Below are 11,158 nucleotides of genomic sequence, written 5' to 3' on the forward strand. Positions count from 1 at the left end.
ATTGTCACCACATACAGAAATGATAACTCACTGAGCGAGATTTTCTTTGTCTTGATAACGTTGCTTGTTGTTTATTCGATAAATAGTTGTCAAGCAAAAATAGTTCTTATTGTTTTACGTTTTAAATTGCATAAAAATGCATTGGAAGATAATGGAAACTACTGTATTTATAAACAACATTAGATTCCTTATAAATATTTTAAAAATAAAATATAATTATTAGAAAGAATATGACTAATTAATTATTTTAAGCTAGTGCACACGTGTCAGAAGTGAAACTTCTTAAGCAAGATTCAAAGATACCAAAATCGTCGCCTTACTCCATGACGTGACGGTGTTGCCATGACGCGACCTTGAGACTTTAATTTCAACGCGCCTAATTAATTTGTAATTCGTGTTCTCGTGTTTTTGTCGTATCTTAAGGGCTCAAGTTTGTTTCTTGCCCTTATAGAAAATCATTGAAACCGATAAATACTGTAATATACATCTACCCCAGATTGTACACGGTACATTTCTTATATATATCTAATTCATAACTTACTTTTTATATCATCAATACATCACTTTTTTCCGCCTCTGCCTGATGTCTTATTGTAACGGTACATTTACATCAAACGAGCGAATGCTCATTCTAAAATCTAACCCCACTATGTGTTTTAGTGTAAACAGGCGTAGAGCATTATTTCTTTGTTGAATAATGCTCTGGCACTAACTCTGGCTCTATGTTCATTTCACGTAAATGCACCGTGATATTGCTTATAATAAATATAACAGAATTGCAATATTATAACTACCGGCATACGATGATACGATGGGAATGTTTTCCACACTTACACTCCTATTCGATTAATAAATAATTAATTTTTATCATCAAAGCAACGACACGAAATTTACACGAATGTACGAGTATGTTTATTTTTTATCTTATTATCTTTACAAGCCTATCTTAATTTGTTTTATAAACAAACAAACGCTGTATTGAAAGGCCAGGTTAATAAAACGAGTTTAATATCCCTTTAAAAGAATAAATAAAAAATAAAAACCATAAAAAACTTTTCACTTGACCTCGTTGATTTATACTCACATAAAATTAAATAAGAAATTCACAAATAACTCAGAATAAATAAAATAATTATAGATCTAGGTAATGTTGATATGAAAATAATATTAAACGAAAAAATAATCACTGAATAAATTATATGCAGAGCTTAATATTATTCGAACGATTAAGCGTTGAACACGATTAATTGCTCGCAATTGTTACGAAAATTGAATAGACGAATAGCAACGATTATATTATTATCATCATATAGATCTCTGTTTATTCTTAGGGTTTCGTACCTCAAAAGGAATAAACGGAACCCTTATAGGATCACTTTATTGTCTGTATATCTGTTTGTCAACACCCTTTTTCTCAAGAACGCATGAATTGAATATTCATACTCAAGTCTACGGTTCCTTGACGCTGCAACAAAATAAAACTTATAACCAACGCAATTATCAGATACAGTAGATTATGCTGCAAATTTTCGCAAATTTCGACACTCGCAAAGGAATTAGATTTATTTTTGGTGAACGCAGAGCTTTTCCAAATTTCACAAATAAAGTTAAATTAATGTTACAATATAATAAAAAATAGGTTGATGGTGTACTCACACTTCGCCGGTTTTTTGCCTTATACACATAGGTACCTACTCCGGAAAAAAGATAAGAGGATATAAATAAATAAATATCAATATTTAAAGCTCCTTATTCTTTTACGTGTCCTTTTGGAAGATTTGTGTCTTCCGTTAAGTAGCTATTAGCTAAGCTGTATTTAATTTATTGTAATTGTAAGAAACTTTCACTTGTTAATAAAAATAAATAAGGACCCTTTAAAAAGCAAGGTTTATTTGATTTATAATATTCTGTGCGAACCTGCTTCTTTTCTCTGGTCGGAGAGAAAGACACAGGTTCAATCCAGCCTCGTGATCGATTTTTTCCATATTTCTTTAAATATATCTCACTAGTGTCCGCTCGCGGCTTCGCCCACGCAGCCAAAGAAAAACCCGCATAGTTCCCGCTGCCGTGGGATTTCCGATATTGCGTCATTTTCCCGGGATAAAAAATAGCCTAAGTATGTCCTTTCTCGGGTATCAAAATATCTCCATACCAAATTTCATGAAAATTGGTTCAGTAGTTTAGGCGTGATTGAGTAACAGACAGACAGACAGACAGAGTTACTTTCGCTTTTATAATATTAAGTATGGATTTATTAAAGTACCTATATTTTGAATGCCATAAAACTCAATATCATACGCATATTTTCATAAACACTCAAAGGACTTCTAATAAATAAAACATGAAGTTACAAAATTTAAAAAAAGGACAGCGATATAAAATACATTAATATCTTATTTGTGTGAAATAATTCAGAGTTGCACAAATTTTAAACGCTCAGTCAAGATTATTGCGATCTTTATCCGGCTGAACGAAAGTGGAAGAACCTACATTTAGTATTTTAGTGTTCACTTAAGCTAGCGCAAAATTCCAAACAGTTTTTTCATTTAATCTCTCACTAGTATTTTATTTGATTAAAGACCATTTTACTATACATTAATTACACTATTAAGAATTGAAGTTATTTCGTATTTAATTATTATTAGAAATGTGTAGGGAAATGTATAATAATTAATAATAATTGTAATTTACTGTCAGAACAATATTTAGTAAATAAATTAATAACAAAATTGTATTAAAGCCTGAATTACAATGAAACATTTTCGTTCTGTAGTTCATTCATTTAAGTTCTTATTAACAAAAGAAAGTTTATTCAACAAAAGAAAGCACAAAGGTTCATTAATTCAAAATGGTTCATAATATTTTTGACTTATTACTCAACTAGCTTACCGCCCGCGGCTTCGCCCGCTTTGTCTTAAACCTAATAAAATATATACCTACTAAAACCTATATATACCTTTACCTTGATTATATTACCTTTCTCTTGAATCGCTCTATCTATTAAAAAACCGCATCAAAATACGTTGCGTTGTTTTAAAGATTTAAGCATACAAAGGGACATAGAGACAGAAAAGGCGACTTTGTTTTATACTATGTAATGATGATGAAATCTTGACGTTGCTTTTATTAATGAACCGTTAAAAAGCAGAAATTTTTTTCAGAAATACTTTACGCAACCATTTAAGCGTGAGTAATTAAAAAATTTTAGAAAGATACTGCTGTCTCATAATATCTAAAAAGAAGGAAAGAGAGAATAAACATTTCCTATTGAACATTGATTTTACGAAAAAGTCCCTAAAGATTTACCAAAATAAAATATCTGCTCTTGGAAAATTGTGCTCTAAATTTTGTATCCAAAATTATCTTTGTAATAAAAACGATATTTATTTACGTGTTCCTTAATATTTTTTTGTAAAGTAAAAAAATTGTTTTAGCAGGTGAATTTCGCGATCAATATTGATTTGATTGGCGATTACTTTGCCTGCATGGAAAGATTTCAATTCGCGTACTTTTAGTGCTAACCATTTATGAAGTAGATGTGTAGTTGACTTGTAATACAAGGAATCTGTCATAATCCTATTCCATAAAATAATAATTCGTCCATTCCATTTGTGTATAATTATGCCGTTTGGGTACTTTTAAATTATACAATTAATATCATTTTCCATTTGTTATCGTTGCAAGGTTAATTTAAGCTTCAATTCAGAATTTATTTTTTATTTTCAATTCAGAATTTATTTTTTATTTAAATAAATTCAACTCAGAATCGATTTTTTTATTTTACATTAATTTTCTGATCGTCTAGATTCAGATAAAAACATGAAAAAAATCAGTTCATTTTATTTCAAAATATCTTCTGTGAGCTCTATCTCATATAAGCTCTAACTTACAGATTGCTCTATCCTGTTTCAATACTTATTTCCTATTTTTTCCCTGAATTCAGATTTTGTTTTCACGTCATATGTATGTGTTCTTCTCAGATATGTCCTTTATTAGGTATCTACTATTTAAGATACACATACAGTTAATTTCGTACACGAAGTTATAATTTTCACAACAAAGAAAAGTTAGTAATAAATATAGGTATAACTAATGCGATCGTAGGTATAAACGAATGAGATTATTCTATAAATAAACCCGTATTTTCAACTGGTGTAAAAATGATTAACTTTTAACGTAACGTCCTCCTGTAACACATGAAGCCATAAACCGTATAATCATATTGCGTAGCTTCCAAAACGTAAATTTAAATTAAAGCCATCTTAAATTTAACATATATGACGCAATATTGTTACGATTTTTTTCATTCAATATTTTTATGATCTGTTGAATTATTATCTGCATATTATATTTGTTGAACATTTAATTTGTAACTTATAATTATTTATGTTCCAAAGAGTTTTAATGTACCTACGTTCAAACTTCCAACAATATTTCGGGACCAAATTAGACAAATCAGGCTAGGCATTATTGAAGTTTAGAGTAACAAAATTACAACAGTTTGTCTATTTATTATTTAAAAATAAATCTTTGAAGTTTGTTTGATTAAAAATGAGTGAACTCTCTGAAAAGAGAGTCGAAGTTTGAAGTAATGTCCTATTAAAAATATTCTATCGCCAAATCAATTAATTTTATAAATACGAAGTTTAGCCCTATGAAACCTGTACTGCTGACCTAATTATAGTTTAAAGTTAAAATTTTGTAAAAAAAGTCACGCCCCTGGAGCATAGTAATATAGGTGCCAAATTAACTACCTCATTTGGCCATTTCAAATTCACTTTAAAGCACTAATATATATTTTTTTTCTTTAATAGTATTAACCCCGTTCGCTGCGAATATCTCTCACTTTAAGATTCGCTGAAGCATTCAAAATGAGAGACTTTATAGTGTAATTAAATAAAAGGAAGATAAAATGCTCGCAGTTGGAGCCTTGTCTCTCATCTTTATGTCTTACTTGTGACTCACAAAAAATTCTACCCTTCTAATTTATAAAATTCGTAAATTTATTATTATTAGCGACATTGTTTATAGCTAATTTTGAACATTTCTCATTATTCAGTAACTTTATAAAACACAACATGATTTAAGATTACTTTGATATTATTAACTGTGAAAATACATAGAGTAATTATTACTGAATAATACGAGAGTTTACGATATTTTTAAGGTTAGCCGTTAGGCCCATATCATATCACACAGCGTATTGCACGCCTCATAAGCGAAGCGTTGAGGTGGGTACTACTGTCACTTCGCGCAAAACATCTGATTTTTCAAACATAAAATGTCTATTCATGATATTTTTGATGTCATTTTTGTTATTTAAACTAGTTAAAAAACAGTTTAAAAAAGTTCTGTCTTGGACGTCCGTGTGTCTGTATGTGCGGAGGATTTTCTTGTTAACACGATAGCGACCGAAATACTTTACTAATCGAGTCTTTTTTTTTCTCTTACGCTTGAGTATGCTCAGGAATAGAACCCTTTCATTTTTCAGGGTCTGATTCGATGTGGTTTAACTTCAGCGCAATAGAAATTTAGAAACTGCTAGTTGCGTTTGTAATACGCCGTGTGCTATGGGCCTATTCTAAACAAACCATGCACTATATTAATACAGATTTTAAAGGTTTGTAGCAGCGCCCCATAGTCAGAAAGTTTCCAAACAAGACAATTTCCTCCACATTTTAATGCTTAACTTTAAAATGTAAGAAACTGTAAACCGATTTCGTTTGTAAGCAGATTTTATCGTGTTGCCTGATTGGAATATTAAGAGCTTATCAAATCTTTCGAAGTTTATTCTGGTACCTAATTGGGCAATAGGCCTCTTATCCAATACTTGCTTCATTTAACTTAAGCATAAAAGTTTCTTCTCTGCTTTTCTTATAAATAAGTTAGTTAAGTATATAAATTGGTTTCTAAACCCACTTTAAATTTCCTAAATAGCATTGTCAAAATATGTTGGTTATTGCATAGTGATATAATGATCAGTGCAAATTTCAAATACTTACTAAGTCTCGGTTTCCCAGCTTCCTCATAATTGTTTATCTGTTAGTAAAAATGATAATTATCGTAGGCTATCATTATCAATAATGAAACTACAATTATCCCAACTCTACAAATGTTCTTATCACGAAAGTTTGACTTGAGGACAGCTGATTTACAAAATTCTATAAAACTGAAAAACTACTTACCACTATATACCAACTATATACCATTATATATTACCCACATATTACTCCAATTGTGGTTATCGAAAAAGACCTTAAATTTTTGGCTGATAAAATTATCATGATCGTCTCCTTTTTACGGTGTAGATAAAATATAGTATAAGACGGGAAAAAAGAAACAAGAAATAATCACAATAACATTAATTATTTGTCATTTGGTTACATAAATTTTAATAATATCACAATTACAAAGTATATTTTACAAACATAGTTCAACATAATTAAATATCAATATTACAAGAATTTCTCTTCTCTATAAAGATAAATAATAAACACTTAGTACATAAAATTTAATTTCTAGGCTTAGTAATAATATCTTAAAATCACAATAGCGTTGATCACGATAATATTAAAATAAATTATTTTCTTTTAAATTAAATTAATTATGAAATAAAACATCCATGAAATATTAAGTTGACATAGAAAATGAATATACAATTATTATATTTTACAATTGGACGTATAACATTATATTTTATAATTCAAGCATTTTTATACATTTTTTTTTCATTATATTTACACTCTAGCGATACAAAAACATTTGTAACATAATACCTATGTACAATACAATACAAATAAATGCGAAAGTTTTAAGAACATGTAGATTGTATAGGAATAGTATAAAACTATTAAAAATGAGTTAATAATATGCACATAGTTTACAAATTTTATTTTAACGAGTATTTTGTCTATTAAATAGATACAGTATTTATAACTATACAAAATATTAGACTATCAATATCAGGGAATGAAATATCAAAGGCATGAGATGTCGAAGCATTAATGAAACTTTTTAAACGATACACTACACATAATTATACATTTTTACTTACTATGTACAAAAGTATAAGTAAGTGAGACAGGCAGGTACATATTATTACACTTAGGGCCGATTTTTCAATCCTTCTTTAAAATTTATCCGTCCAATAGAGTATTACACGAAAATTTTAAAATGTCACCCGTAAACTGTCAATTATGATACATTTATGATATGGTAGTTTAATACGATATTCAATGAATAAGTTTTAACCAAGGATTGACAAATCAGCCCTTAGAGTCATAATGCATTTCGTATGTAAAATAAGAACATTTAATTGTACCAATGTATAAAATAGTATTGAATGTAGGACACCAAATTTCTTACGATAAAAGTCTCTCCGAAATATAAGACAATCGCGTATATATTATTACATGTAAAGGAAAAGTTAGTACAGCTTATAAGCGTTATTAATTAATATTATATCAAACTTGTAACTAATTTAACAACAAAATAATAGTAAAACGCAGCTATTTTGTATCACTTTACCACGGTGTTTGCAACATAAAATATTACTGTAAGTTTAAAAAGATGTTGAAAAGATTAACGTGTTATATTTCTTATATCTAATCGTACAGTTTCTCGTCGGTTGCAGACGTAGGATAACCAAAAACACCCTTGTCATTGACAACGAAAAATGACAGATATTATCGTCTTGGTCGAAACATTTGACATGACAGCGGACAAAGTCTTTTATATGAGTAGCAATTTGGTAGCAATTGAAACTTTCAATAATAGTCAATAAAATTTTATCGAAGTCGGTGTAGGCTATAGCCTATAGTCAAGGTTTCAATAGTTCTTTGTTGGCTATTTATTATTTTGGCTATTTGATGACTTTTCAAACCGAGAGATTTATCAGCTATTTGACTACAAATCGATCGTGAGTTCCACATGATACTTCGTTTATTAGATAGCAAACCATAGAAATAATGTTATTTCTATGGTATGAATATGTATTTATATGTAGAATTAATATACTCTAAATCATTGCGCCAAGTGTAAAAAATATATATTATTGTTTAGGTAATAAGCACTTACAGCAGTTCAGAGCTGAAAGCTATCTTCTTAATTCACGCCTAAAAATCTCGGTCACATTTGCTTACGCTATTCTGCAGCTATTAACATCACTTTAATTGGCCCGAAAGGACCAATTGTAAAAGAAACAAACACGAATAGAGATAAACAATAAACATGTGTAACATTTGTATTCGTTACAAGCTTATACAAGTGATAACTGCGTTAAAAACAACCGACTTCAAACTTGCACTTTCAAAATTTACAAATACCTACAGACAAAAATGCTCATAAAATAAAAACTACTGGGCCTATCCGAAAAAAAATTTTATGGGACCAATTCGACACCATCCCGCATCGAACAAAAAAAGAATCACGTAAATCGGTTCAGAAACCTCGGAGTAATCGGTGTACATACATAAAAAAAAAAAAAAAAATACCGGCCGAATTGATAACCTCCTCCTTTTTTGAAGTCGGTTAAAAATAGCTCCATTTCCTTATTTGGAAACATAAATTATGCGAAAGTGCAAAATAGTGTTTCGGAACATACCACCGTCTATAAAGAATATAATGGCAAGATAATGGCTAATTGTTAGAAGTAGACGCAAATAATTTTAAAAGATGTTGAGGTCTGCGACGAGTGATTGATCAGTTAGTCCTTAATGATATCAAGATTGATTCATTTGATTTTTCTGCAAGTTCTATTAAGACATGATTAATCAACTTATTTCTATAAAAATAGGCAAGAAAAAAAAGAACACGGCATGTCTATACAAAATGTAAGTAATAATGCCATTATTGTCGAAAATGTGGTGAAAAAAGGGAAGCCTGAGAAGCGGAAAAAAACAAACTGAACTTTATTCATTCAACCTTTGAATTAAAGGAATTTCGAAACGATTCAAAAGTTCCGCACAATTTCGAAATAATTAATTAGCAATTCTTTCATTACGTTGTTTTAGGCTGGTTTCAGCTAGACCGACCATCAGTGCGTACGTCAGTCGCGGTTGTCATATGTATGGAAATTCATAAACGCGTTCATAGCTAGACCGACCATACGCACGCGTATTTAATTGTCATGCGCATTAGTATCACAGTCATACAATAATGTTGATGCGAATCGTCAGGACCGACGGTACGCACTGACGGTCGGTCAAGCTCTGCAACCAGCCTTAGCGGCTTCTTTATTTGCCTTAAGCTCGATAGAAAACAAATTGCTTAACCATCTTCTGCATTTTTCATTTATTTGATTTATTTGTGTTGTATTTTATGGATGGGAGGAGTTTCTGAATAAAAACTAAAGCAAGTTAGGTGTAAAATTTGTAAATTAAGAAAACTTACCCGTTCTTTTGACATAAATTTATAAACTTTATTTTTAAAGTACAACACAAACAACTAGTGAATTTATTTTATAGTACCGAATAACGAGATTATATACTGAACGTTAACTTAGATGCTCGTTATTTTCTTTAGGTTAATCAGGCATGAATATATTATATTAATATCTGAAGCTTGAGGAAAATAGTGCTCGAGTTTTTATCAGACTTAATTTTCACGTGAAATATGGAGTAAAGAATTAGACTAATGAGTACTTAGAGGAAATTATCGTAGAACATAATATTATTATCGGAATTGTATATTTATTAAATATCAAACTTTGCTGAAATGCAAATTGCTTGTAATCTATTTGTATAAAAATGAAACCCGTTTTCCTTGGTAACGGCATCATGGGTCTTTTTTATTATATTCCTTGAAGTACGAGGATGGTTCTTATGTAGAGAAAACGTAAATATGTATGTAGGTACCAAGGCAAAGCCGGGGCGGACCACTAGTTTGATTATAAATTACAACTGTGATTACAACCAATTTATATACGAGTTTATAACTCGAATACGCAGAATTAATAATAGGCATTTATCTACCAATATACTATTCTGGGAATCACATTATAATAAAAACTAGGACATTGTTATTGTTGCAATTTTGAAATTATTGTATAATAAAAATCAGATATTTATAAAATTGAAACCAATGTTCAAAAATAATTGTTAGATAATATTTACGAAAATAATCAACAAACATTAAATAAGGCAACAATTTCTCACAAAAAAAAACTGCCCCAGAAAGAAGAATAAAAATCAACAGAAACAAATAAATTGCGAAGTCAAATGCACTGTTCAATTAATATTCAAGTCATATATTGCGGTTCAAAGTCCACAGAAGCCCGGAAATGTCCCAAGGTATTAGGATACATACATACCACGATCCCATGAAGAATTTGATTGATTCCCTCGAATATTTAAGGTCAGAAGGTCAGAAGTAATTTCACGTAATAAAATAACCCTACTGTTTTACGACTTGTAATAGAACTACATATTTACTTTGTAACTGGGTATAAGACCTTTTAGAAAGATTTCTGAATGGTGAAAAGTTTTAAATAAGTATTTATTTTGCTCGTGAACATTGTGGGAGTAATACTTTAACGTTAACGACACCTATGTTGGTAGATTTTATTTACTGTATGAATTCAGATAAAACCATATAGATATAAAACATAATATTTGTAACTAAAAATAGTTTGTTTCATTAGAGTGATCATAATATGAAGTTATGTTAACATATAAATAAGATATTAGGTTTTATATTTGAGCTTATTTATTAAAGATTAGGCCAAAGTTAATTAGTACTGAATAATGTTGACTTCTTAAATTTATTTGCTTGTCTTATAAAACTATGTATCCACTAACCTATTACATTTGTAATAAATACATGTACAATTAGATACAACTTATAATTAATTCACAATACAGTTCAATGTTCTCGTCAAAAACATTTGTTACCTTAATTATTGTAAGGTCCCTTATAGTAAATACGAAGCTTGGCTCTTATAAACTGTAGTTTCATAAATTATATACATTATTAATTATCAAGCTCGTTCCACTATAAAAACTTTTAATATTTTTCACTGTCATTTCACTGAACACATTTTCACTGTTTAGTTAATATAGTGTCGTTGTTCTTGTTGTTTCTTTTACAGTACAGTTACAGTAAGTGTTGTTTCTTTTACAGTACAGTTACAGTAAGTCCATCTATCTTTTTCTTATTACTT

This window comes from Colias croceus, chromosome 5 (assembly GCF_905220415.1).
Source record: "Colias croceus chromosome 5, ilColCroc2.1".
NCBI classification, from domain to species: domain Eukaryota; kingdom Metazoa; phylum Arthropoda; class Insecta; order Lepidoptera; family Pieridae; genus Colias; species Colias croceus.